Below are 26,372 nucleotides of genomic sequence, written 5' to 3' on the forward strand. Positions count from 1 at the left end.
CGTAAAGTCTCCCCTGGGGAGTTCACTTGTACCCAAAGCCTTCCTTTGGTGACACTTTTGGATGGTCCAAACGGGCTTTCAACGCGTTTTCTGGGGCCCGGGTTTTCAGTCTTCTCCCATGCCGGCTAGGGATATATTTAGGGTTGTTCGAAAAATCGAACCTGGACGGTCCAGTTGCATGTGGGGCTGCGTAAAGGCTCCCCTGGGGAGTTCACTTCTACCCAAAGCCTTCCTTTGGGGGCACTTTTGGATGGTCCAAAGGGGCTTGCAACGCATTTCCTGGGGCCTGATTTTTCACTCGTCTCCGATGATGGCTAGGGCTATGTTTAGGGATGCTGGGAAATAGCGAACGCGGAGGGTCCAGTTGCATGTGGGGCTGCGTAAAGGCTCCCCTGGGGAGTTCACTTGTATCCAAAGCCTTCGTTTGCAGGCACTTTTGGATGGTCCAAAGGGGCTCGCAACGCATTTCCTGGGGCCTGATTTTTCACTCGTCTCCGATGATGGCTAGGGCTACGTTTAGGTTTGCTCAGGAACACCGATCCCGGAGGTTCCAGTTGCATGTGGGGCTGCGTAAAGGCTCCCCTGGGGAGTTCACTTGTACCCAAAGCCTTCCTTTGGTGACACTTTTGGATGGTCCAAAGGGGCTTGCAATGCATTTTCTGTGGCCCGGGTTTTCAGTCTTCTCTAATGCCGGCTAGTGATATATTTAGGGTTGCTCTGAAACACCGAACCCGGAGGGTCCAGTTGCATATGGGGCTGCGTAAAGGCTCCCCTGGGAACTTCAGATGTACCCAAAGCCTTCCTTTGGGGGCACTTTTGGATGGTCCAAAGGGGCTCGCAACACATTTCCTGGGGCCTGATTTTTCAGCCGTCTTCAATGCCGGCTTGTGCTATATTTAGGGATGCTCGGAAACAGCGAACCCGGAGGGTCCAGTTGCATGTGGGGCTGCGTAAATGCTCCCCTGGGGAGTTCACTTGTATCCAAAGCCTTCCTTTGCAGGCACTTTTGGATGGTCCAAAGGGGCTCGCAACGCATTTCCTGGGGCCTGATTTTTCACTCGTCTCCGATGACGGCTAGGGCTACGTTTAGGTTTGCTCAGGAACAGCGATCCCGGAGGTTCCAGTTGCATGTGGGGCTGCGTAAAGGCTCCCCTGGGGAGTTCACTTGTACCCAAAGCCTTCCTTTGGTGACACTTTTGGATGGTCCAAAGGGGCTTGCAACGCATTTTCTGTGGCCAGGGTTTTCAGTCTTCTCCCATGCCGGCTAGTGATATATTTAGGGTTGCTCTGAAACAGTGAACCCGGAGGGTCCAGTTGCATATGGGGCTGCGTAAAGGCTCCCCTGGGAACTTCAGATGTACCCAAAGCCTTCCTTTGGGGGCACTTTTGGATGGTCCAATGGGGCTCGCAACGCATTTCCTGGGGCCTGATTTTTCACTCGTCTCCGATGATGGCTAGGGCTACGTTTAGGTTTGCTCAGGAACAGCGAACGCGGAGGTTCCAGTTGCATGTGGGGCTGCGTAAAGGCTCCCCTGGGGAGTTCACTTGTATCCAAAGCCTTCCCTTGGGGGCACTTTTGGATGGTCCAAAGGGGCTCGCAACGCATTTCCTGGGGCCTGATTTTTCACTCGTCTCCGATGATGGCTAGGGCTACGTTTAGGTTTGCTCAGGAACAGCGAACGCGGAGGTTCCAGTTGCATGTGGGGCTGCGTAAAGGCTCCCCTGGGGAGTTCACTTGTATCCAAAGCCTTCCTTTGGGGGCACTTTTGGATGGTCCAAAGGGGCTTGCAACGCATTTTCTGTGGCCTGATTTTTCACTCGTCTCCGATGATGGCTAGGGCTACGTTTAGGTTTGCTCAGGAACAGCGAACGCGGAGGTTCCAGTTGCATGTGGGGCTGCGTAAAGGCTCCCCTGGGGAGTTCACTTGTATCCAAAGCCTTCCTTTGCGGGCACTTTTGGATGGTCCAAAGGGGCTCGCAACGCATTTCCTGGGGCCTGATTTTTCACTCGTCTCCGATGATGGCTAGGGCTACGTTTAGGTTTGCTCAGGAACAGCGAACGCGGAGGTTCCAGTTGCATGTGGGGCTGCGTAAAGGCTCCCCTGGGGAGTTCACTTGTACCCAAAGCCTTCCTTTGGGGGCACATTTGGATGGGCGAAAAGGCCTCGGAACGCATTTCCTGGGGCCTGATTTTTCAGTCGTCTCCGATGATGGCTAGGGCTATGTTTAGGTTTGCTCAGGAACAGCGAACCTGGAGGGTCCAGTTGCATGTGGGGCTGCGTAAAGGCTCCCCTGGGAACTTCAGATGTACCCAAAGCCTTCCTTTGGGGGCACTTTTGGATGTTCCAATGGGGCTTGCAACGCATTTCCTGGGGCCTGATTTTTCAGTCGTCTTCGATGCCGGTTAGGGCTATGTTTAGGGATGCTCTGAAACAGAGAACCCGGAGGGTCCAGTTGCATGTGGGGCTGCGTAAAGGCTCCCCTGGGGAGTTCACTTGTACCCAAAGCCTTCCTTTGGGGGCACTTTTGGATGGGTGAAAAGGGCTTGCAACGCATTTCCTGGGGCCTGATTTTTCAGTCGTCTTCGATGCCGGCTATGGCTTTGTTTAGAGATGCTTAGAAACAGCGAACGCGGAGGGTCCAGTTGCATGTGGGACTGCGTAAAGGCTCCCCTGGGGAGTTCACTTGTACCCAAAGCCTTCCTTTGGTGACACTTTTGGATGGTCCAAAGTGGCTTGCAACGCGTTTTCTGGGGCCCGGGTTTTCAATCTTCTCCCATGCCGGCTAGGGATATATTTAGGGGTTTTCGAAAAATCGAACCTGGACGGTCCAGTTGCATGTGGGGCTGCGTAAAGGCTCCCCTGGGGAGTTCACTTGTATCCAAAGCCTTCCTTTGGGGGCACTTTTGGATGGTCCAAAGGGGCTTGCAACGCATTTCCTGGGGCCTGATTTTTCACTCGTCTCCGATGATGGCTAGGGCTACGTTTAGGTTTGCTCAGGAACAGCGATCCCGGAGGTTCCCGTGCATGTGGGGCTGCGTAAAGGCTCCCCTGGGGAGTTCACTTGTACCCAAAGCCTTCCTTTGGTGACACTTTTGGATGGTCCAAAGGGGCTTGCAACGCGTTTTCTGGGGCCCGGGTTTTCAGTCTTCTCCCATGCCGGCTAGGGATATATTAAGGGTTGCTCGGAAAAATCGAAACCGAAGGGTCCAGTTGCATGTGGCGCTGCATAAAGACTCCCCTGTGGAGTTCTCTTGTACCCAAAGCCTTCCTTTGGGGGCACTTTTGGATGGGCGAAAAGGTCTCGCAACGCATTTCCTGGGGCCTGATTTTTCAGTCATCTCCTATGACGGCTAGCGCTACGTTTAGGTTTGCTCTGGAACAGCGAACCCGAAGGGTCCAGTTGCATGTGGGGCTGCGTAAAGGCTCCCCTGGGAACTTCAGATGTACCCAAAGCCTTCCTTTGGGGGCACTTTTGGATGGTCCAAAGGGGCTTGCAACGCATTTCCTGGGGCCTGATTTTTCACTCGTCTCCGATGACGGCTAGGGCTACGTTTAGGGATGCTCAGTAACAGCGAAACTGGAGGTTCCAGTTGCATGTGGGGCTGCGTAAAGGCTCCCCTGGGGAGTTCACTTGTACCCAAAGCCTTCCTTTGGTGACACTTTTGGATTGTCCAAAGGGGCTTGCAACGCATTTCCTGGGGCCTGATTTTTCAGTCGTCTCCGATGATGGCTAGGGCTACGTTTATGTTTGCTCAGGAACAGCGAACTCGGAGGGTCCAGTTACATGTGGGGCTGCGTAAAGGCTCCACTGCGGAGTTCACTTGTACCCAAAGCCATCCTTTGGGGGCACTTTTGGATGGGCGAAAAGGGCTCGCAACGCATTTCCTGGGGCCTGATTTTTCAGTTGTCTTCGATGCCGGCTAGGGCTATGTTTAGGGATGCTTAGAAACAGCGAACGCGGAGGGTCCAGTTGCATGTGGGGCTGCGTAAAGGCTTCCCTGGGGAGTTCACTTGTATCCAAAGCCTTCCTTTGGGGGCACTTTTGTATGGTCCAAAGGGGCTAACAACGCATTTCCTGGGGCCTGATTTTTCACTCGTCTCCGATGACGGCTAGGGCTATGTTTAGGTTTGCTCAGGAACAGCGATCCCGGAGGGTCCAGTTGCATGTGGGGCTGCGTAAAGGCTCCCCTGGGGAGTTCACTTGTACCCAAAGCCTTCCTTTGGTGGCACTTTTGGATGGTCCAAAGGGGCTTGCAACGCATTTTCTGTGGCCCGGGTTTTCAGTCTTCTCCCATGCCGGCAAGGGTTATGTTTAGGGTTGCTCGGAAAAATCGAACCCGGAGGGTCCAGTTGCATGTGGGGCTGCGTAAAGGCTCCCCTGGGGAGTTCAGTTGTACCCAAAGCCTTCCTTTGGGGGCACTTTTGGATGGCCAAAAAGACCTCGGAACGCATTTCCTGGGGCCTGATTTTTCAGTCGTCTCCGATGACGGCTAGGGCTATGTTTAGGTTTGCGCAGGAACAGCGAACCCGGAGGGTCCAGTTGCATGTGGGGCTGCGTAAAGGCTCCCCTGGGGAGTTCACTTGTATCCAAAGCCTTCCTTTGCGGGCACTTTTGGATGGTCCAATGGGGCTTGCAACGCATTTCCTGGGGCCTGATTTTTCAGTCGTCTTCGATGCCGGTTAGGGCTATGTTTAGGGATGCTCAGGAACAGCGATCCCGGAGGGTCCAGTTGCATGTGGGGCTGCGTAAATGCTCCCCTGGGGAGTTCACTTGTACCCAAAGCCTTCCTTTGGTGACACTTTTGGATGGTCCAAAGGGGCTTGCAACGCGTTTTCTGGGGCCCGGGTTTTCAGTCTTCTCCCATGCCGGCTAGGGATATATTTAGGGTTGTTCGAAAAATCGAACCCGGAGGGTCCAGTTGCATGTGGGGCTGCGTAAAGGCTCCCCTGGGGAGTTCACTTGTACCCAAAGCCTTCCTTTGGTGACACTTTTGGATGGTCCAAAGGGGCTTGCAACGCATTTTCTGTGGCCCGGGTTTTCAGTCTTCTCTAATGCCGGCTAGTGATATATTTAGGGTTGCTCTGAAACAGCGAACCCGGAGGGTCCAGTTGCATATGGGGCTGCGTAAAGGCTCCCCTGGGAACTTCAGATGTACCCAAAGCCTTCCTTTGGGGGCACTTTTGGATGGTCCAATGGGGCTTGCAATGCATTTCCTGGGGCCTGAATTTTCAGTCGTCTTCCATGCCGGCTAGGGCTATGTTTAGGTTTGCTCTGAAACAGCGAACCCGGAGGGTCCAGTTGCATGTGGGGCTGCGTAAAGGCTCCCCTGGGGAGTTCTCTTGTACCCAAAGCCTTCCTTTGGGGGCACTTTTGGATGGTCCAAAGGGGCTCGCAACACATTTCCTGGGGCCTGATTTTTCAGTCGTCTTCAATGCCGGCTAGAGCTATGTTTAGGGATGCTCAGAAACAGCGAAACTGGAGGGTCCAGTTGCATGTGGGGCTGCGTAAAGGCTCCCCTGGGGAGTTCACTTGTACCCAAAGCCTTCCTTTGGGGGCACTTTTGGATGGGTGAAAAGGGCTCGCAACACATTTCTTGGGGCCTGATTTTTCAGTCGTCTTCGATGCCGGCTTGTGCTATATTTAGGGATGCTCGGAAACAGCGAACCCGGAGGGTCCAGTTGCATGTGGGGCTGCGTAAAGGCTCCCCTGGGGAGTTCACTTGTATCCAAAGCCTTCCTTTGCAGGCACTTTTGGATGGTCCAAAGGGGCTCGCAACGCATTTCCTGGGGCCTGATTTTTCACTCGTCTCCGATGACGGCTAGGGCTACGTTTAGGTTTGCTCAGGAACAGCGATCCCGGAGGTTCCAGTTGCATGTGGGGCTGCGTAAAGACTCCCCTGGGGAGTTCACTTGTACCCAAAGCCTTCCTTTGGTGACACTTTTGGATGGTCCAAAGGGGCTTGCAACGCATTTTCTGTGGCCATGGTTTTCAGTCTTCTCCCATGCCGGCTAGTGATATATTTAGGGTTGCTCTGAAACAGTGAACCCGGAGGGTCCAGTTGCATATGGGGCTGCGTAAAGGCTCCCCTGGGAACTTCAGATGTACCCAAAGCCTTCCTTTGGGGGCACTTTTGGATGGTCCAATGGGGCTCGCAACGCATTTCCTGGGGCCTGATTTTTCACTCGTCTCCGATGATGGCTAGGGCTACGTTTAGGTTTGCTCAGGAACAGCGAACGCGGAGGTTCCAGTTGCATGTGGGGCTGCGTAAAGGCTCCCCTGGGGAGTTCACTTGTATCCAAAGCCTTCCTTTGGGGGCACTTTTGGATGGTCCAAAGGGGCTCGCAACGCATTTCCTGGGGCCTGATTTTTCACTCGTCTCCCATGATGGCTATGGCTACGTTTAGGTTTGCTCAGGAACAGCGAACCCGGAGGGTCCAGTTGCATGTGGGGCTGCGTAAAGGCTCCCCTGGGGAGTTCACTTGTACCCAAAGCCTTCCTTTGGTGACACTTTTGGATGGTCCAAAGGGGCTTGCAACGCATTTCCTGGGGCCTGATTTTTCACTCGTCTCCGATGATGGCTAGGGCTACGTTTAGGTTTGCTCAGGAACAGCGAACTCGGAGGGTCCTGTTACATGTGGGGCTGCGTAAAGTCTCCCCTGGGGAGTTCACTTGTACCCAAAGCCTTCCTTTGGTGACACTTTTGGATGGTCCAAACGGGCTTTCAACGCGTTTTCTGGGGCCCGGGTTTTCAGTCTTCTCCCATGCCGGCTAGGGATATATTTAGGGTTGTTCGAAAAATCGAACCTGGACGGTCCAGTTGCATGTGGGGCTGCGTAAAGGCTCCCCTGGGGAGTTCACTTCTACCCAAAGCCTTCCTTTGGGGGCACTTTTGGATGGTCCAAAGGGGCTTGCAACGCATTTCCTGGGGCCTGATTTTTCACTCGTCTCCGATGATGGCTAGGGCTATGTTTAGGGATGCTGGGAAATAGCGAACGCGGAGGGTCCAGTTGCATGTGGGGCTGCGTAAAGGCTCCCCTGGGGAGTTCACTTGTATCCAAAGCCTTCGTTTGCAGGCACTTTTGGATGGTCCAAAGGGGCTCGCAACGCATTTCCTGGGGCCTGATTTTTCACTCGTCTCCGATGATGGCTAGGGCTACGTTTAGGTTTGCTCAGGAACACCGATCCCGGAGGTTCCAGTTGCATGTGGGGCTGCGTAAAGGCTCCCCTGGGGAGTTCACTTGTACCCAAAGCCTTCCTTTGGTGACACTTTTGGATGGTCCAAAGGGGCTTGCAATGCATTTTCTGTGGCCCGGGTTTTCAGTCTTCTCTAATGCCGGCTAGTGATATATTTAGGGTTGCTCTGAAACACCGAACCCGGAGGGTCCAGTTGCATATGGGGCTGCGTAAAGGCTCCCCTGGGAACTTCAGATGTACCCAAAGCCTTCCTTTGGGGGCACTTTTGGATGGTCCAAAGGGGCTCGCAACACATTTCCTGGGGCCTGATTTTTCAGCCGTCTTCAATGCCGGCTTGTGCTATATTTAGGGATGCTCGGAAACAGCGAACCCGGAGGGTCCAGTTGCATGTGGGGCTGCGTAAATGCTCCCCTGGGGAGTTCACTTGTATCCAAAGCCTTCCTTTGCAGGCACTTTTGGATGGTCCAAAGGGGCTCGCAACGCATTTCCTGGGGCCTGATTTTTCACTCGTCTCCGATGACGGCTAGGGCTACGTTTAGGTTTGCTCAGGAACAGCGATCCCGGAGGTTCCAGTTGCATGTGGGGCTGCGTAAAGGCTCCCCTGGGGAGTTCACTTGTACCCAAAGCCTTCCTTTGGTGACACTTTTGGATGGTCCAAAGGGGCTTGCAACGCATTTTCTGTGGCCAGGGTTTTCAGTCTTCTCCCATGCCGGCTAGTGATATATTTAGGGTTGCTCTGAAACAGTGAACCCGGAGGGTCCAGTTGCATATGGGGCTGCGTAAAGGCTCCCCTGGGAACTTCAGATGTACCCAAAGCCTTCCTTTGGGGGCACTTTTGGATGGTCCAATGGGGCTCGCAACGCATTTCCTGGGGCCTGATTTTTCACTCGTCTCCGATGATGGCTAGGGCTACGTTTAGGTTTGCTCAGGAACAGCGAACGCGGAGGTTCCAGTTGCATGTGGGGCTGCGTAAAGGCTCCCCTGGGGAGTTCACTTGTATCCAAAGCCTTCCCTTGGGGGCACTTTTGGATGGTCCAAAGGGGCTCGCAACGCATTTCCTGGGGCCTGATTTTTCACTCGTCTCCGATGATGGCTAGGGCTACGTTTAGGTTTGCTCAGGAACAGCGAACGCGGAGGTTCCAGTTGCATGTGGGGCTGCGTAAAGGCTCCCCTGGGGAGTTCACTTGTATCCAAAGCCTTCCTTTGGGGGCACTTTTGGATGGTCCAAAGGGGCTTGCAACGCATTTTCTGTGGCCTGATTTTTCACTCGTCTCCGATGATGGCTAGGGCTACGTTTAGGTTTGCTCAGGAACAGCGAACGCGGAGGTTCCAGTTGCATGTGGGGCTGCGTAAAGGCTCCCCTGGGGAGTTCACTTGTATCCAAAGCCTTCCTTTGCGGGCACTTTTGGATGGTCCAAAGGGGCTCGCAACGCATTTCCTGGGGCCTGATTTTTCACTCGTCTCCGATGATGGCTAGGGCTACGTTTAGGTTTGCTCAGGAACAGCGAACGCGGAGGTTCCAGTTGCATGTGGGGCTGCGTAAAGGCTCCCCTGGGGAGTTCACTTGTACCCAAAGCCTTCTTTTGGGGGCACATTTGGATGGGCGAAAAGGCCTCGGAACGCATTTCCTGGGGCCTGATTTTTCAGTCGTCTCCGATGATGGCTAGGGCTATGTTTAGGTTTGCTCAGGAACAGCGAACCTGGAGGGTCCAGTTGCATGTGGGGCTGCGTAAAGGCTCCCCTGGGAACTTCAGATGTACCCAAAGCCTTCCTTTGGGGGCACTTTTGGATGTTCCAATGGGGCTTGCAACGCATTTCCTGGGGCCTGATTTTTCAGTCGTCTTCGATGCCGGTTAGGGCTATGTTTAGGGATGCTCTGAAACAGAGAACCCGGAGGGTCCAGTTGCATGTGGGGCTGCGTAAAGGCTCCCCTGGGGAGTTCACTTGTACCCAAAGCCTTCCTTTGGGGGCACTTTTGGATGGGTGAAAAGGGCTTGCAACGCATTTCCTGGGGCCTGATTTTTCAGTCGTCTTCGATGCCGGCTATGGCTTTGTTTAGAGATGCTTAGAAACAGCGAACGCGGAGGGTCCAGTTGCATGTGGGACTGCGTAAAGGCTCCCCTGGGGAGTTCACTTGTACCCAAAGCCTTCCTTTGGTGACACTTTTGGATGGTCCAAAGTGGCTTGCAACGCGTTTTCTGGGGCCCGGGTTTTCAGTCTTCTCCCATGCCGGCTAGGGATATATTTAGGGGTTTTCGAAAAATCGAACCTGGACGGTCCAGTTGCATGTGGGGCTGCGTAAAGGCTCCCCTGGGGAGTTCACTTGTATCCAAAGCCTTCCTTTGGGGGCACTTTTGGATGGTCCAAAGGGGCTCGCAACACATTTCCTGGGGCCTGATTTTTCACTCGTCTCCGATGATGGCTAGGGCTACGTTTAGGTTTGCTCAGGAACAGCGATCCCGGAGGTTCCCGTGCATGTGGGGCTGCGTAAAGGCTCCCCTGGGGAGTTCACTTGTACCCAAAGCCTTCCTTTGGTGACACTTTTGGATGGTCCAAAGGGGCTTGCAACGCGTTTTCTGGGGCCCGGGTTTTCAGTCTTCTCCCATGCCGGCTAGGGATATATTAAGGGTTGCTCGGAAAAATCGAAACCGAAGGGTCCAGTTGCATGTGGCGCTGCATAAAGACTCCCCTGTGGAGTTCTCTTGTACCCAAAGCCTTCCTTTGGGGGCACTTTTGGATGGGCGAAAAGGTCTCGCAACGCATTTCCTGGGGCCTGATTTTTCAGTCATCTCCTATGACGGCTAGCGCTACGTTTAGGTTTGCTCTGGAACAGCGAACCCGAAGGGTCCAGTTGCATGTGGGGCTGCGTAAAGGCTCCCCTGGGAACTTCAGATGTACCCAAAGCCTTCCTTTGGGGGCACTTTTGGATGGTCCAAAGGGGCTTGCAACGCATTTCCTGGGGCCTGATTTTTCACTCGTCTCCGATGACGGCTAGGGCTACGTTTAGGGATGCTCAGTAACAGCGAAACTGGAGGTTCCAGTTGCATGTGGGGCTGCGTAAAGGCTCCCCTGGGGAGTTCACTTGTACCCAAAGCCTTCCTTTGGTGACACTTTTGGATTGTCCAAAGGGGCTTGCAACGCATTTCCTGGGGCCTGATTTTTCAGTCGTCTCCGATGATGGCTAGGGCTACGTTTATGTTTGCTCAGGAACAGCGAACTCGGAGGGTCCAGTTACATGTGGGGCTGCGTAAAGGCTCCACTGCGGAGTTCACTTGTACCCAAAGCCATCCTTTGGGGGCACTTTTGGATGGGCGAAAAGGGCTCGCAACGCATTTCCTGGGGCCTGATTTTTCAGTTGTCTTCGATGCCGGCTAGGGCTATGTTTAGGGATGCTTAGAAACAGCGAACGCGGAGGGTCCAGTTGCATGTGGGGCTGCGTAAAGGCTTCCCTGGGGAGTTCACTTGTATCCAAAGCCTTCCTTTGCAGGCACTTTTGGATGGTCCAAAGGGGCTAACAACGCATTTCCTGGGGCCTGATTTTTCACTCGTCTCCGATGACGGCTAGGGCTATGTTTAGGTTTGCTCAGGAACAGCGATCCCGGAGGGTCCAGTTGCATGTGGGGCTGCGTAAAGGCTCCCCTGGGGAGTTCACTTGTACCCAAAGCCTTCCTTTGGTGGCACTTTTGGATGGTCCAAAGGGGCTTGCAACGCATTTTCTGTGGCCCGGGTTTTCAGTCTTCTCCCATGCCGGCAAGGGTTATGTTTAGGGTTGCTCGGAAAAATCGAACCCGGAGGGTCCAGTTGCATGTGGGGCTGCGTAAAGGCTCCCCTGGGGAGTTCAGTTGTACCCAAAGCCTTCCTTTGGGGGCACTTTTGGATGGCCAAAAAGACCTCGGAACGCATTTCCTGGGGCCTGATTTTTCAGTCGTCTCCGATGACGGCTAGGGCTATGTTTAGGTTTGCTCAGGAACAGCGAACCCGGAGGGTCCAGTTGCATGTGGGGCTGCGTAAAGGCTCCCCTGGGGAGTTCACTTGTATCCAAAGCCTTCCTTTGCGGGCACTTTTGGATGGTCCAATGGGGCTTGCAACGCATTTCCTGGGGCCTGATTTTTCAGTCGTCTTCGATGCCGGTTAGGGCTATGTTTAGGGATGCTCAGGAACAGCGATCCCGGAGGGTCCAGTTGCATGTGGGGCTGCGTAAATGCTCCCCTGGGGAGTTCACTTGTACCCAAAGCCTTCCTTTGGTGACACTTTTGGATGGTCCAAAGGGGCTTGCAACGCGTTTTCTGGGGCCCGGGTTTTCAGTCTTCTCCCATGCCGGCTAGGGATATATTTAGGGTTGTTCGAAAAATCGAACCCGGAGGGTCCAGTTGCATGTGGGGCTGCGTAAAGGCTCCCCTGGGGAGTTCACTTGTACCCAAAGCCTTCCTTTGGTGACACTTTTGGATGGTCCAAAGGGGCTTGCAATGCATTTTCTGTGGCCCGGGTTTTCAGTCTTCTCTAATGCCGGCTAGTGATATATTTAGGGTTGCTCTGAAACAGCGAACCCGGAGGGTCCAGTTGCATATGGGGCTGCGTAAAGGCTCCCCTGGGAACTTCAGATGTACCCAAAGCCTTCCTTTGGGGGCACTTTTGGATGGTCCAATGGGGCTTGCAATGCATTTCCTGGGGCCTGATTTTTCAGTCGTCTTCCTTGCCGGCTAGGGCTATGTTTAGGTTTGCTCTGAAACAGCGAACCCGGAGGGTCCAGTTGCATGTGGGGCTGCGTAAAGGCTCCCCTGGGGAGTTCTCTTGTACCCAAAGCCTTCCTTTGGGGGCACTTTTGGATGGTCCAAAGGGGCTCGCAACACATTTCCTGGGGCCTGATTTTTCAGTCGTCTTCAATGCCGGCTAGAGCTATGTTTAGGGATGCTCAGAAACAGCGAAACTGGAGGGTCCAGTTGCATGTGGGGCTGCGTAAAGGCTCCCCTGGGGAGTTCACTTGTACCCAAAGCCTTCCTTTGGGGGCACTTTTGGATGGGTGAAAAGGGCTCGCAACACATTTCCTGGGGCCTGATTTTTCAGTCGTCTTCGATGCCGGCTTGTGCTATATTTAGGGATGCTCGGAAACAGCGAACCCGGAGGGTCCAGTTGCATGTGGGGCTGCGTAAAGGCTCCCCTGGGGAGTTCACTTGTATCCAAAGCCTTCCTTTGCAGGCACTTTTGGATGGTCCAAAGGGGCTCGCAACGCATTTCCTGGGGCCTGATTTTTCACTCGTCTCCGATGACGGCTAGGGCTACGTTTAGGTTTGCTCAGGAACAGCGATCCCGGAGGTTCCAGTTGCATGTGGGGCTGCGTAAAGACTCCCCTGGGGAGTTCACTTGTACCCAAAGCCTTCCTTTGGTGACACTTTTGGATGGTCCAAAGGGGCTTGCAACGCATTTTCTGTGGCCATGGTTTTCAGTCTTCTCCCATGCCGGCTAGTGATATATTTAGGGTTGCTCTGAAACAGTGAACCCGGAGGGTCCAGTTGCATATGGGGCTGCGTAAAGGCTCCCCTGGGAACTTCAGATGTACCCAAAGCCTTCCTTTGGGGGCACTTTTGGATGGTCCAATGGGGCTCGCAACGCATTTCCTGGGGCCTGATTTTTCACTCGTCTCCGATGATGGCTAGGGCTACGTTTAGGTTTGCTCAGGAACAGCGAACGCGGAGGTTCCAGTTGCATGTGGGGCTGCGTAAAGGCTCCCCTGGGGAGTTCACTTGTATCCAAAGCCTTCCTTTGGGGGCACTTTTGGATGGTCCAAAGGGGCTCGCAACGCATTTCCTGGGGCCTGATTTTTCACTCGTCTCCCATGATGGCTATGGCTACGTTTAGGTTTGCTCAGGAACAGCGAACCCGGAGGGTCCAGTTGCATGTGGGGCTGCGTAAAGGCTCCCCTGGGGAGTTCACTTGTATCCAAAGCCTTCCTTTGCGGGCACTTTTGGATGGTCCAAAGGGGCTAACAACGCATTTCCTGGGGCCTGATTTTTCACTCGTCTCCGATGACGGCTAGGGCTATGTTTAGGTTTGCTCAGGAACAGCGATCCCGGAGGGTCCAGTTGCATGTGGGGCTGCGTAAAGGCTCCCCTGGGGAGTTCACTTGTACCCAAAGCCTTCCTTTGGTGGCACTTTTGGATGGTCCAAAGGGGCTTGCAACGCATTTTCTGTGGCCCGGGTTTTCAGTCTTCTCCCATGCCGGCAAGGGTTATGTTTAGGGTTGCTTGGAAAAATCGAACCCGGAGGGTCCAGTTGCATGTGGGGCTGCGTAAAGGCTCCCCTGGGGAGTTCACTTGTACCCAAAGCCTTCCTTTGGGGGCACTTTTGGATGGCCAAAAAGACCTCGGAACGCATTTCCTGGGGCCTGATTTTTCAGTCGTCTTCGATGCCGGTTAGGGCTATGTTTAGGGATGCTCAGGAACAGCGATCCCGGAGGGTCCAGTTGCATGTGGGGCTGCGTAAAGGCTCCCCTGGGGAGTTCACTTGTACCCAAAGCCTTCCTTTGGTGACACTTTTGGATGGTCCAAAGGGGCTTGCAACGCGTTTTCTGGGGCCCGGGTTTTCAGTCTTCTCCCATGCCGGCTAGGGATATATTTAGGGTTGTTCGAAAAATCGAACCCGGAGGGTCCAGTTGCATGTGGGGCTGCGTAAAGGCTCCCCTGGGGAGTTCACTTGTACCCAAAGCCTTCCTTTGGGGGCACTTTTGGATGTGAGAAAAGGCCTCGGAACGCATTTCCTGGGGCCTGATTTTTCCCTCGTCTCCGATGACGGCTAGGGCTCCGTTTAGGTTTGCTCAGGAACAGCGAACCCGGAGGGTCCAGTTGCATGTGGGGCTGCGTAAAGGCTCCCCTGGGGAGTTATCTTGTACCCAAAGCCTTCCTTTGGTGACACTTTTGGATGGTCCAAAGGGGCTTGCAACGCATTTTCTGTGGCCCGGGTTTTCAGTCTTCTCCCATGCCGGCTAGGGTTATGTTTAGGGTTGCTCGGAAAAATCGAACCCGGAGGGTCCAGTTGCATGTGGGGCTGCGTAAAGGCTCCCCTGGGGAGTTCACTTGTATCCAAAGCCTTCCTTTGGGGGCACTTTTGGATGGTCCAAAGGGGCTCGCAACACATTTCCTGGGGCCTGATTTTTCAGTCGTCTTCGATGCCGGTTAGGGCTGTGTTTAGGGATGCTCTGAAACAGCGAACCCAGAGGGTCCAGTTGCATGTGGGGCTGCGTAAAGGCTCCCCTGGGGAGTTCTCTTGTACCCAAAGCCTTCCTTTGGGGGCACTTTTGGATGGTCCAAAGGGGCTCGCAACACATTTCCTGGGGCCCGGGTTTTCAGTCTTCTCCCATGCCGGCTAGGGATATATTTAGGGCTGTTCGAAAAATCGAACCCGGACGGTCCAGTTGCATGTGGGGCTGCATAAAGGCTCCCCTGGGGAGTTCACTTGTACCCAAAGCCTTCCTTTGGGGGCACTTTTGGATGGTCCAAAGGGGCTCGCAACACATTTCCTGGGGCCTGATTTTTCAGTCGTCTCCGATGATGGCTAGGGCTATGTTTAGGTTTGCTCAGGAACAGCGAACTCGGAGGGTCCAGTTGCATGTGGGGCTGCGTAAAGGCTCCCCTGGGGAGTACACTTGTACCCAAAGCCTTCCTTTGGGGGCACTTTTGGATGGGTGAAAAGGGCTTGCAACGCATTTCCTGGGGCCTGATTTTTCAGTCGTCTTCGATGCCGGCTAGGGTATTGTTTAGGGATGCTTAGAAACAGCGAACGCGGAGGTTCCAGTTGCATGTGGGGCTGCGTAAAGGCTCCCCTGGGGAGTTCACTTGTACCCAAAGCCTTCCTTTGGTGACACTTTTGGATGGTCCAAAGGGGCTTGCAACGCGTTTTCTGGGGCCCGGGTTTTCAGTCTTCTCCCATGCCGGCTAGGGATATATTTAGGGTTGTTCGAAAAATCGAACCCGGAGGGTCCAGTTGCATGTGGGGCTGCGTAAAGGCTCCCCTGGGGAGTTCACTTGTACCCAAAGCCTTCCTTTGGTGACACTTTTGGATGGTCCAAAGGGGCTTGCAATGCATTTTCTGTGGCCCGGGTTTTCAGTCTTCTCTAATGCCGGCTAGTGATATATTTAGGGTTGCTCTGAAACAGCGAACCCGGAGGGTCCAGTTGCATATGGGGCTGCGTAAAGGCTCCCCTGGGAACTTCAGATGTACCCAAAGCCTTCCTTTGGGGGCACTTTTGGATGGTCCAATGGGGCTTGCAATGCATTTCCTGGGGCCTGATTTTTCAGTCGTCTTCCTTGCCGGCTAGGGCTATGTTTAGGTTTGCTCTGAAACAGCGAACCCGGAGGGTCCAGTTGCATGTGGGGCTGCGTAAAGGCTCCCCTGGGGAGTTCTCTTGTACCCAAAGCCTTCCTTTGGGGGCACTTTTGGATGGTCCAAAGGGGCTCGCAACACATTTCCTGGGGCCTGATTTTTCAGTCGTCTTCAATGCCGGCTAGAGCTATGTTTAGGGATGCTCAGAAACAGCGAAACTGGAGGGTCCAGTTGCATGTGGGGCTGCGTAAAGGCTCCCCTGGGGAGTTCACTTGTACCCAAAGCCTTCCTTTGGGGGCACTTTTGGATGGGTGAAAAGGGCTCGCAACACATTTCTTGGGGCCTGATTTTTCAGTCGTCTTCGATGCCGGCTTGTGCTATATTTAGGGATGCTCGGAAACAGCGAACCCGGAGGGTCCAGTTGCATGTGGGGCTGCGTAAAGGCTCCCCTGGGGAGTTCACTTGTATCCAAAGCCTTCCTTTGCAGGCACTTTTGGATGGTCCAAAGGGGCTCGCAACGCATTTCCTGGGGCCTGATTTTTCACTCGTCTCCGATGACGGCTAGGGCTACGTTTAGGTTTGCTCAGGAACAGCGATCCCGGAGGTTCCAGTTGCATGTGGGGCTGCGTAAAGACTCCCCTGGGGAGTTCACTTGTACCCAAAGCCTTCCTTTGGTGACACTTTTGGATGGTCCAAAGGGGCTTGCAACGCATTTTCTGTGGCCATGGTTTTCAGTCTTCTCCCATGCCGGCTAGTGATATATTTAGGGTTGCTCTGAAACAGTGAACCCGGAGGGTCCAGTTGCATATGGGGCTGCGTAAAGGCTCCCCTGGGAACTTCAGATGTACCCAAAGCCTTCCTTTGGGGGCACTTTTGGATGGTCCAATGGGGCTCGCAACGCATTTCCTGGGGCCTGATTTTTCACTCGTCTCCGATGATGGCTAGGGCTACGTTTAGGTTTGCTCAGGAACAGCGAACGCGGAGGTTCCAGTTGCATGTGGGGCTGCGTAAAGGCTCCCCTGGGGAGTTCACTTGTACCCAAAGCCTTCCTTTGGTGACACTTTTGGATGGTCCAAAGGGGCTTGCAACGCGTTTTCTGGGGCCCGGGTTTTCAGTCTTCTCCCATGCCGGCTAGGGATATATTTAGGGTTGTTCGAAAAATCGAACCCGGAGGGTCCAGTTGCATGTGGGGCTGCGTAAAGGCTCCCCTGGGGAGTTCACTTCTACCCAAAGCCTTCCTTTGGGGGCACTTTTGGATGTGTGAAAAGGCCTCGGAACGCATTTCCTGGGGCCTGATTTTTCCCTCGTCTCCGATGACGGCTAGGGCTCCGTTTAGGTTTGCTCAGGAACAGCGAACCCGGAGGGTCCAGTTGCATGTGGGGCTGCGTAAAGGCTCCCCTGGGGAGTTATCTTGTACCCAAAGCCTTCCTTTGGTGACACTTTTGGATGGTCCAAAGGGGCTTGCAACGCATTTTCTGTGGCCCGGGTTTTCAGTCTTCTCCCATGCCGGCTAGGGTTATGTTTAGGGTTGCTCGGAAAAATCGAACCCGGAGGGTCCAGTTGCATGTGGGGCTGCGTAAAGGCTCCCCTGGGGAGTTCACTTGTATCCAAAGCCTTCCTTTGGGGGCACTTTTGGATGGTCCAAAGGGGCTCGCAACACATTTCCTGGGGCCTGATTTTTCAGTCGTCTTCGATGCCGGTTAGGGCTGTGTTTAGGGATGCTCTGAAACAGCGAACCCAGAGGGTCCAGTTGCATGTGGGGCTGCGTAAAGGCTCCCCTGGGGAGTTCACTTGTATCCAAAGCCTTCCTTTGGGGGCACTTTTGGATGGTCCAAAGGGGCTCGCAACGCATTTCCTGGGGCCTGATTTTTCACTCGTCTCCCATGATGGCTATGGCTACGTTTAGGTTTGCTCAGGAACAGCGAACCCGGAGGGTCCAGTTGCATGTGGGGCTGCGTAAAGGCTCCCCTGGGGAGTTCACTTGTATCCAAAGCCTTCCTTTGCGGGCACTTTTGGATGGTCCAAAGGGGCTAACAACGCATTTCCTGGGGCCTGATTTTTCACTCGTCTCCGATGACGGCTAGGGCTATGTTTAGGTTTGCTCAGGAACAGCGATCCCGGAGGGTCCAGTTGCATGTGGGGCTGCGTAAAGGCTCCCCTGGGGAGTTCACTTGTACCCAAAGCCTTCCTTTGGTGGCACTTTTGGATGGTCCAAAGGGGCTTGCAACGCATTTTCTGTGGCCCGGGTTTTCAGTCTTCTCCCATGCCGGCAAGGGTTATGTTTAGGGTTGCTTGGAAAAATCGAACCCGGAGGGTCCAGTTGCATGTGGGGCTGCGTAAAGGCTCCCCTGGGGAGTTCACTTGTACCCAAAGCCTTCCTTTGGGGGCACTTTTGGATGGCCAAAAAGACCTCGGAACGCATTTCCTGGGGCCTGATTTTTCAGTCGTCTTCGATGCCGGTTAGGGCTATGTTTAGGGATGCTCAGGAACAGCGATCCCGGAGGGTCCAGTTGCATGTGGGGCTGCGTAAAGGCTCCCCTGGGGAGTTCACTTGTACCCAAAGCCTTCCTTTGGTGACACTTTTGGATGGTCCAAAGGGGCTTGCAACGCGTTTTCTGGGGCCCGGGTTTTCAGTCTTCTCCCATGCCGGCTAGGGATATATTTAGGGTTGTTCGAAAAATCGAACCCGGAGGGTCCAGTTGCATGTGGGGCTGCGTAAAGGCTCCCCTGGGGAGTTCACTTCTACCCAAAGCCTTCCTTTGGGGGCACTTTTGGATGTGTGAAAAGGCCTCGGAACGCATTTCCTGGGGCCTGATTTTTCCCTCGTCTCCGATGACGGCTAGGGCTCCGTTTAGGTTTGCTCAGGAACAGCGAACCCGGAGGGTCCAGTTGCATGTGGGGCTGCGTAAAGGCTCCCCTGGGGAGTTATCTTGTACCCAAAGCCTTCCTTTGGTGACACTTTTGGATGGTCCAAAGGGGCTTGCAACGCATTTTCTGTGGCCCGGGTTTTCAGTCTTCTCCCATGCCGGCTAGGGTTATGTTTAGGGTTGCTCGGAAAAATCGAACCCGGAGGGTCCAGTTGCATGTGGGGCTGCGTAAAGGCTCCCCTGGGGAGTTCACTTGTATCCAAAGCCTTCCTTTGGGGGCACTTTTGGATGGTCCAAAGGGGCTCGCAACACATTTCCTGGGGCCTGATTTTTCAGTCGTCTTCGATGCCGGTTAGGGCTGTGTTTAGGGATGCTCTGAAACAGCGAACCCAGAGGGTCCAGTTGCATGTGGGGCTGCGTAAAGGCTCCCCTGGGGAGTTCTCTTGTACCCAAAGCCTTCCTTTGGGGGCACTTTTGGATGGTCCAAAGGGGCTCGCAACACATTTCCTGGGGCCCGGGTTTTCAGTCTTCTCCCATGCCGGCTAGGGATATATTTAGGGCTGTTCGAAAAATCGAACCCGGACGGTCCAGTTGCATGTGGGGCTGCATAAAGGCTCCCCTGGGGAGTTCACTTGTACCCAAAGCCTTCCTTTGGGGGCACTTTTGGATGGTCCAAAGGGGCTCGCAACACATTTCCTGGGGCCTGATTTTTCAGTCGTCTCCGATGATGGCTAGGGCTATGTTTAGGTTTGCTCAGGAACAGCGAACTCGGAGGGTCCAGTTGCATGTGGGGCTGCGTAAAGGCTCCCCTGGGGAGTACACTTGTACCCAAAGCCTTCCTTTGGGGGCACTTTTGGATGGGTGAAAAGGGCTTGCAACGCATTTCCTGGGGCCTGATTTTTCAGTCGTCTTCGATGCCGGCTAGGGTATTGTTTAGGGATGCTTAGAAACAGCGAACGCGGAGGTTCCAGTTGCATGTGGGGCTGCGTAAAGGCTCCCCTGGGGAGTTCACTTGTACCCAAAGCCTTCCTTTGGTGACACTTTTGGATGGTCCAAAGTGGCTTGCAACGCATTTCCTGGGGCCTGATTTTTCACTCGTCTCCGATGATGGCTAGGGCTACGTTTAGGTTTGCTCAGGAACAGCGATCCCGGAGGTTCCCGTGCATGTGGGGCTGCGTAAAGGCTCCCCTGGGGAGTTCACTTGTACCCTAAGCCTTCCTTTGGTGACACTTTTGGATGGTCCAAAGGGGCTTGCAACGCGTTTTCTGGGGCCCGGGTTTTCAGTCTTCTCCCATGCTGGCTAGGGTTATGTTTAGGGTTGCTCGGAAAAATCGTACCCGGAGGGTCCAGTTGCATGTGGGGCTGCGTAAAGGCTTACCTGGGGAGTTCACTTCTACCCAAAGCCTTCCTTTGGGGGCACTTTTGGATGGGTGAAAAGGCCTCGGAACGCATTTCCTGGGGCCTGATTCTTCCCTCATCTCCGATGACGGCTAGGGCTACGTTTAGGTTTGCTCAGGAACAGCGAACCCGGAGGGTCCAGTTGCATGTGGGGCTGCGTAAAGGCTCCCCTGGGAACTTCAGATGTACCCAAAGCCTTCCTTTGGGGGCACTTTTGTATGGTCCAAAGGGGCTAACAACGCATTTCCTGGGGCCTGATTTTTCACTCGTCTCTGATGAAGGCTAGGGCTACGTTTAGGTTTGCTCAGGAACAGCGATCCCGGAGGGTCCAGTTGCATGTGGGGCTGCGTAAAGGCTCCCCTGGGGAGTTCACTTGTACCCAAAGCCTTCCTTTGGTGACACTTTTGGATGGTCCAAAGGGGCTTGCAACCCATTTCCTGGGGCCTGATTTTTCACTCGTCTCCTTTGATGGCTAGGGCTACGTTTAGATTTGCTCAGGAACAGCGAACTCGGAGGGTCCTGTTACATGTGGGGCTGCGTAAAGGCTCCCCTGGGGAGTTCACTTGTACCCAAAGCCATCCTTTGGGGGCACTTTTGGATGGGCGAAAAGGGCTCGCAACGCATTTCCTTGGGCCTGATTTTTCAGTTGTCTTCGATGCCGGCTAGGGTTATGTTTAGGGATGCTTAGAAACAGCGAACGCGGAGGGTCCAGTTGCATATGGGGCTGCGTAAAGGCTCCCCTGGGGAGTTCACTTGTACCCAAAGCCTTCCTTTGGGGGCACTTTTGGATGGTCCAATGAGGCTTGCAACGCATTTCCTGGGGCCTGATTTTTCACTCGTCTCCGATGACGGCTAGGGCTATGTTTAGGTTTGCTCATGAACAGGGAACCCGGAGGGTCCGGTTGCATGTGGGGCTGCGTAAAGGCTCCCCTGGGGAGTTCTCTTGTACCCAAAGCCTTGCTTTGGTGACACTTTTGGATGGTCCAAAGGGGCTTGCAACGCGTTTTCTGGGGCCCGGGTTTTCAGTCTTCTCCCATGCCGGCTAGGGATATATTAAGGGTTGCTCGGAAAAATCGAACCCGAAGGGTCCAGTTGCATGTGGGGCTGCGTAAAGACTCCCCTGGGGAGTTCTCTTGTACCCAAAGCCTTCCTTTGGGGGCACTTTTGGATGGGCGAAAAGGGCTCGCAACGCATTTCCTGGGGCCTGATTTTTCAGTCGTCTCCTATGACGGCTAGGGCTACGTTTAGGTTTGCTCAGGAACAGCGAACCCGAAGGGTCCAGTTGCATGTGGGGCTGCGTAAAGGCTCCCCTGGGGAGTTATCTTGTACCCAAAGCCTTCCTCTGGGGGCACGTTTGGATGGTCCAAAGCGGCTTGCAACGCATTTCCTGGGGCCTGATTTTTCAGTCGTCTTCCATGCCGGCTAGGGCTATGTTTAGGGATGCTCAGAAACAGCGAAACTGAAGGGTCCAGTTGCATGTGGGGCTGCGTAAAGGCTCCCCTAGGGAGTTCACTTGTACCCAAAGCCTTCCTTTGGGGGCACTTTTGGATGGTCCAAAGGGGCTTGCAACGCGTTTTCTGGGGCCCGGGTTTTCAGTCTTCTCCCATGCCGGCTAGGGATATATTTAGGGTTGTTCGAAAAATCGAACCCGGAGGGTCCAGTTGCATGTTGGGCTGCGTAAAGGCTCCCCTGGGGAGTTCACTTGTATCCAAAGCCTTCCTTTGGGGGCACTTTTGGATGGTCCAAAGGGGCTTGCAACGCATTTCCTGGGGCCTGATTTTTCAGTCGTCTTCGATGCCGGTTAGGGCTATGTTTAGGGATGCTCTGAAACAGCGAACCCGGAGGGTCCAGTTGCATGTGGGGCTGCGTAAAGGCTCCCCTGGGGAGTTCACTTGTATCCAAAGCCTTCCTTTGGTGACACTTTTGGATGGTCCAAAGGGGCTCGCAACACATTTCCTGGGGCCTGATTTTTCACTCGTCTCCGATGATGGCTAGGGCTATGTTTAGGTTTACTCAGGAACAGCGAACTGGAAGGGTCCTGTTACATGTGGGGCTGCGTAAAGGCTCCCCTGGGGAGTTCTCTTGTACCCAAAGCCTTCCTTTGGGGGCACTTTTGGATGGGCGAAAAGGGCTCGCAACGCATTTCTTAGGGCCTGATTTTTCAGTCGTCTTCGATGCAGGCTTGTGCTATGTTTAGGGATGCTCGGAAACAGCGAACCCGGAGGGTCCAGTTGCATGTGGGGCTACGTAAAGTCTCCCCTGGGGAGTTCACTTGTACCCAAAGCCTTCCTTTGGGGGCACTTTTGGATGGGCGAAAAGGGCTCGAAACGCATTTCTTGGGGCCTGATTTTTCAGTCGTCTTCGATGCCGGCTAGTGATATATTTAGGGTTGCTATGAAACAGCTAACCCGGAGGGTCCAGTTGCATATGGGGCTGCGTAAAGGCTCCCCTGGGAACTTCAGATGTACCCAAAGCCTTCCTTTGGGGGCACTTTTGGGTGGTCCAAAGGGGCTCGCTACACATTTCCTGGGGCCTGATTTTTCAGTCTTCTTCAATGCCGGCTAGGGCTATGTTTAGGGATGCTCAGAAACAACGAAACCGGAGGGTCCAGTTGCATGTGGGGCTGCGTAAAGGCTCCCCTGGGAGTTCACTTGTACCCAAAGCCTTCCTTTGGTGACAGTTTTGGATGGTCCAAAGGGGCTTGCAACGCGTTTTCTGTGGCCCGGGTTTTCAGTCTTCTCCCATGCCGGCTAGGGATATATTTAGGGTTGTTCGAAAAATCGAACCTGGACGGTCCAGTTGCATGTGGGGCTGCGTAAAGGCTCCCCTGGGGAGTTCACTTGTATCCAAAGCCTTCCTTTGGGGGCACTTTTGGATGGTCCAAAGGGGCTCGCAACGTATTTCCTGGGGCCTGATTTTTCAGTCGTCTTCGATGCCGGCTAGGGCTATGTTTAGGGATGCTTAGAAACAGCGATCCCGGAGGTTCCAGTTGCATGTGGGGCTGTGTAAAGGCTCCCCTGGGGAGTTCACTTGTACCCAAAGCCTTCCTTTGGGGGCACTTTTGGATGGTCCAAAGGGGCTCGCAACACATTTCCTGGGGCCTGATTTTTCACTCGTCTCCGATGATGGCTAGGGCTATGTTTAGGTTTGCTCAGGAACAGTGAACTCGGAGGGTCCTGCTACATGTCGGGCTGCGTAAAGGCTCCCCTGGGGAGTTCTCTTGTACCCAAAGCCTTCCTTTGGGGGCACTTTTGGATGGGCGAAAAGGGCTCGCAACGCATTTCCTGGGGCCTGATTTTTCAGTCGTCTTCGATGCCGGCTTGTGCTATTTTTAGGGATGCTCGGAAACAGCGAACTCGGAGGGTCCAGTTGCATGTGGGGCTACGTAAAGGCTCCCCTGGGAACTTCAGATGTACCCAAAACCTTCCTTTGGGGGCACTTTTGGATGGTCCAATGCGGCTTGCAACGCATTTCCTGGGGCCTGATTTTTCAGTCGTCTTCGATGCCGGTTAGGGCTATGTTTAGGGATGCTCAGAAACAGCGAACGCGGAGGGTCCAGTTGCATGTGGGGCTGCATAAAGGCTCCCCTGGGGAGTTCACTTGTACCCAAAGCCTTCCTTTGGTGACACTTTTGGATGGTCCAAAGGGGCTTGCAACGCGTTTTCTGGGGCCCGGATTTTCAGTCTTCTCCCATGCCGGCTAGGGTTATGTATAGGGTTGCTCGGAAAAATCGAACGCGGAGGGTCCAGTTGCATGTGGGGCTGCGTAAAGGCTCCCCTGGGGAGTTCACTTGTACCCAAAGCTTTCCTTTGGGGGCACATTTGGATGGGCGAAAAGGCCTCGCAACGCATTTCCTGGGGCCTGATTTTTCACTCGTCTCCGATGACGGCTAGGGCTACGTTTAGGTTTGCTCATGAACAGCGAACCCGGAGGGTCCGGTTGCATGTGGGGCTGCGTAAAGGCTCCCCTGGGGAGTTCACTTCTTCCCAAAGCCTTCCTTTGGTGACACTTATGGATGGTCCAAGGGTGCTTGCAACGCGTTTTCTGGGGCCCGGGTTTTCAGTCTTCTCCCATGCCGTCTAGGGATATATTAAGGGTTGCTCGGAAAAATCGAACCCCAAGGGTCCAGTTGCATGTGGCGCTGCGTAAAGACTCCCCTGGGGAGTTCTCTTGTACCCAAAGCCTTCCTTTGGGGGCACTTTTGGATGGGCGAAAAGGGCTCGCAACGCATTTCCTGGGGCCTGATTTTTCAGTCGTCTTCAATGCCGGCTAGGGCTACGTTTAGGTTTGCTCAAGAACAGCGAACCCGGAAGGTCCAGTTGCATGTGGGGCTGCGTAAAGGCTCCCCTGGGGAGTTCACTTCTTCCCAAAGCCTTCCTTTGGGGGCACTTTTGGATGGGCGAAAAGGGCTCGCAACGCATTTCCTGGGGCCTGATTTTTCAGTCGTCTTCGATGCCGGCTAGGGCTACTTTTAGGGATGCTCAGAAACAGCGAACGCGGAGGGTCCAGTTGCATGTGGGGCTGTGTAAAGGCTCCCCTGGGGATTTCACTTGTATCCAAAGCCTTCCTTTGGGGGCACTTTTGGATGGTCCAATGGGGCTTGCAACGCATTTCCTGGGGCCTGATTTTTCAGTCGTCTTCGATGCCGGTTAGGGCTATGTTTAGGGATGCTCAGAAACAGCGAACGCGGAGGGTCCAGTTGCATGTGGGGCTGCATAAAGGCTCCCCTGGGGAGTTCACTTGTACCCAAAGCCTTCCTTTGGTGACACTTTTGGATGGTCCAAAGGGGCTTGCAACGCGTTTTCTGGGGCCCGGGTTTTCAGTCTTCTCCCATGCCGGCTAGGGTTATGTTTAGGGTTGCTCGGAAAAATCGAACGCGGAGGGTCCAGTTGCATGTGGGGCTGCGTAAAGGCTCCCCTGGGGAGTTCACTTGTACCCAAAGCTTTCCTTTGGGGGCACATTTGGATGGGCGAAAAGGCCTCGCAACGCATTTCCTGGGGCCTGATTTTTCACTCGTCTCCGATGACGGCTAGGGCTACGTTTAGGTTTGCTCATGAACAGCGAACCCGGAGGGTCCGGTTGCATGTGGGGCTGCGTAAAGGCTCCCCTGGGAACTTCAGATGTACCCAAAGCCTTCCTTTGGTGACACTTTTGGATGGTCCAAGGGTGCTTGCAACGCGTTTTCTGGGGCCCGGGTTTTCAGTCTTCTCCCATGCCGTCTAGGGATATATTAAGGGTTGCTCGGAAAAATCGAACCCGAAGGGTCCAGTTGCATGTGGCGCTGCGTAAAGACTCCCCTGGGGAGTTCACTTGTATCCAAAGCCTTCCTTTGGGGGCACTTTTGGATGGGCGAAAAGGGCTCGCAACGCATTTCCTGGGGCCTGATTTTTCAGTCGTCTTCGATGTCGGCTAGGGCTATGTTTAGGGATGCTTAGAAACAGCGAACGCGGAGGGTCCAGTTGCATGTGGGGCTGCGTAAAGGCTACCCTGGGGAGTTCACTTGTATCCAAAGCCTTCCTTTGGGGGCACTTTTGGATGGTCCAAAGGGGCTTGCAACGCGTTTTCTGGGGCCCGGGTTTTCAGTCTTCTCCCATGCCGGCTAGGGATATATTTAGGGTTGCTATGAAACAGCTAACCCGGAGGGTCCAGTTGCATATGGGGCTGCGTAAAGGCTCCCCTGGGAACTTCAGATGTACCCAAAGCCTTCCTTTGGGGGCACTTTTGGATGGTCCAATGGGGCTCGCAACGCATTTCCTGGGGCCTGATTTTTCAGTCGTCTTCCATGCCGGCTAGGGCTACTTTTAGGGATGCTCAGAAACAGCGAACCCGGAGGGTCCAGTTGCATGTGGGGCTGCGTAAAGGCTCCCCTGGGGAGTTCACTTGTACCCAAAGCCTTCCTTTGGTGACACTTTTGGATGGTCCAAAGGGGCTTGCAACGCATTTTCTGGGGCCCGGGTTTTCAGTCTTCTCCCATGCCGGCTAGGGTTATGTTTAGGGTTGCTCGGAAAAATCGAACCCGGAGGGTCCAGTTGCATGTGGGGCTGCGTAAAGGCTCCCCTGGGGAGTTCACTTGTACCCAAAGCCTACCTTTGGGGGCACATATGGATGGGCGAAAAGGCCTCGGAACGCATTTCCTGGGGCCTGATTTTTCACTCGTCTCCGATGACGGCTAGGGCTACGTTTAGGTTTGCTCAGGAACAGCGAACCCGGAGGGTCCGGTTGCATGTGGGGCTGCGTAAAGGCTCCCCTGGGGAGTTCTCTTGTACCCAAAGCCTTTCTTTGGGGGCACTTTTGGATGGTCCAAAGGGGCTTGCAACGCATTTCCTGGGGCCTGATTTTTCAGTCGTCTTCGATGCCGGTTAGGGCTGTGTTTAGGGATGCTCTGAAACAGCGAACCCGGAGGGTCCAGTTGCATGTGGGGCTGCGTAAAGGCTCCCCTGGGGAGTTCTCTTGTACCCAAAGCCTTCCTTTGGTGAGACTTTTGGATGGTCCAAAGGGGCTCGCAACACATTTCCTGGGGCCCGGGTTTTCAGTCTTCTCCCATGCCGTCTAGGGATATATTAAGGGTTGCTCGGAAAAATCGAACCCGGAGGG

This window comes from Anas acuta, chromosome 15 (assembly GCF_963932015.1).
Source record: "Anas acuta chromosome 15, bAnaAcu1.1, whole genome shotgun sequence".
Classification (NCBI taxonomy): Eukaryota; Metazoa; Chordata; class Aves; order Anseriformes; family Anatidae; genus Anas; species Anas acuta.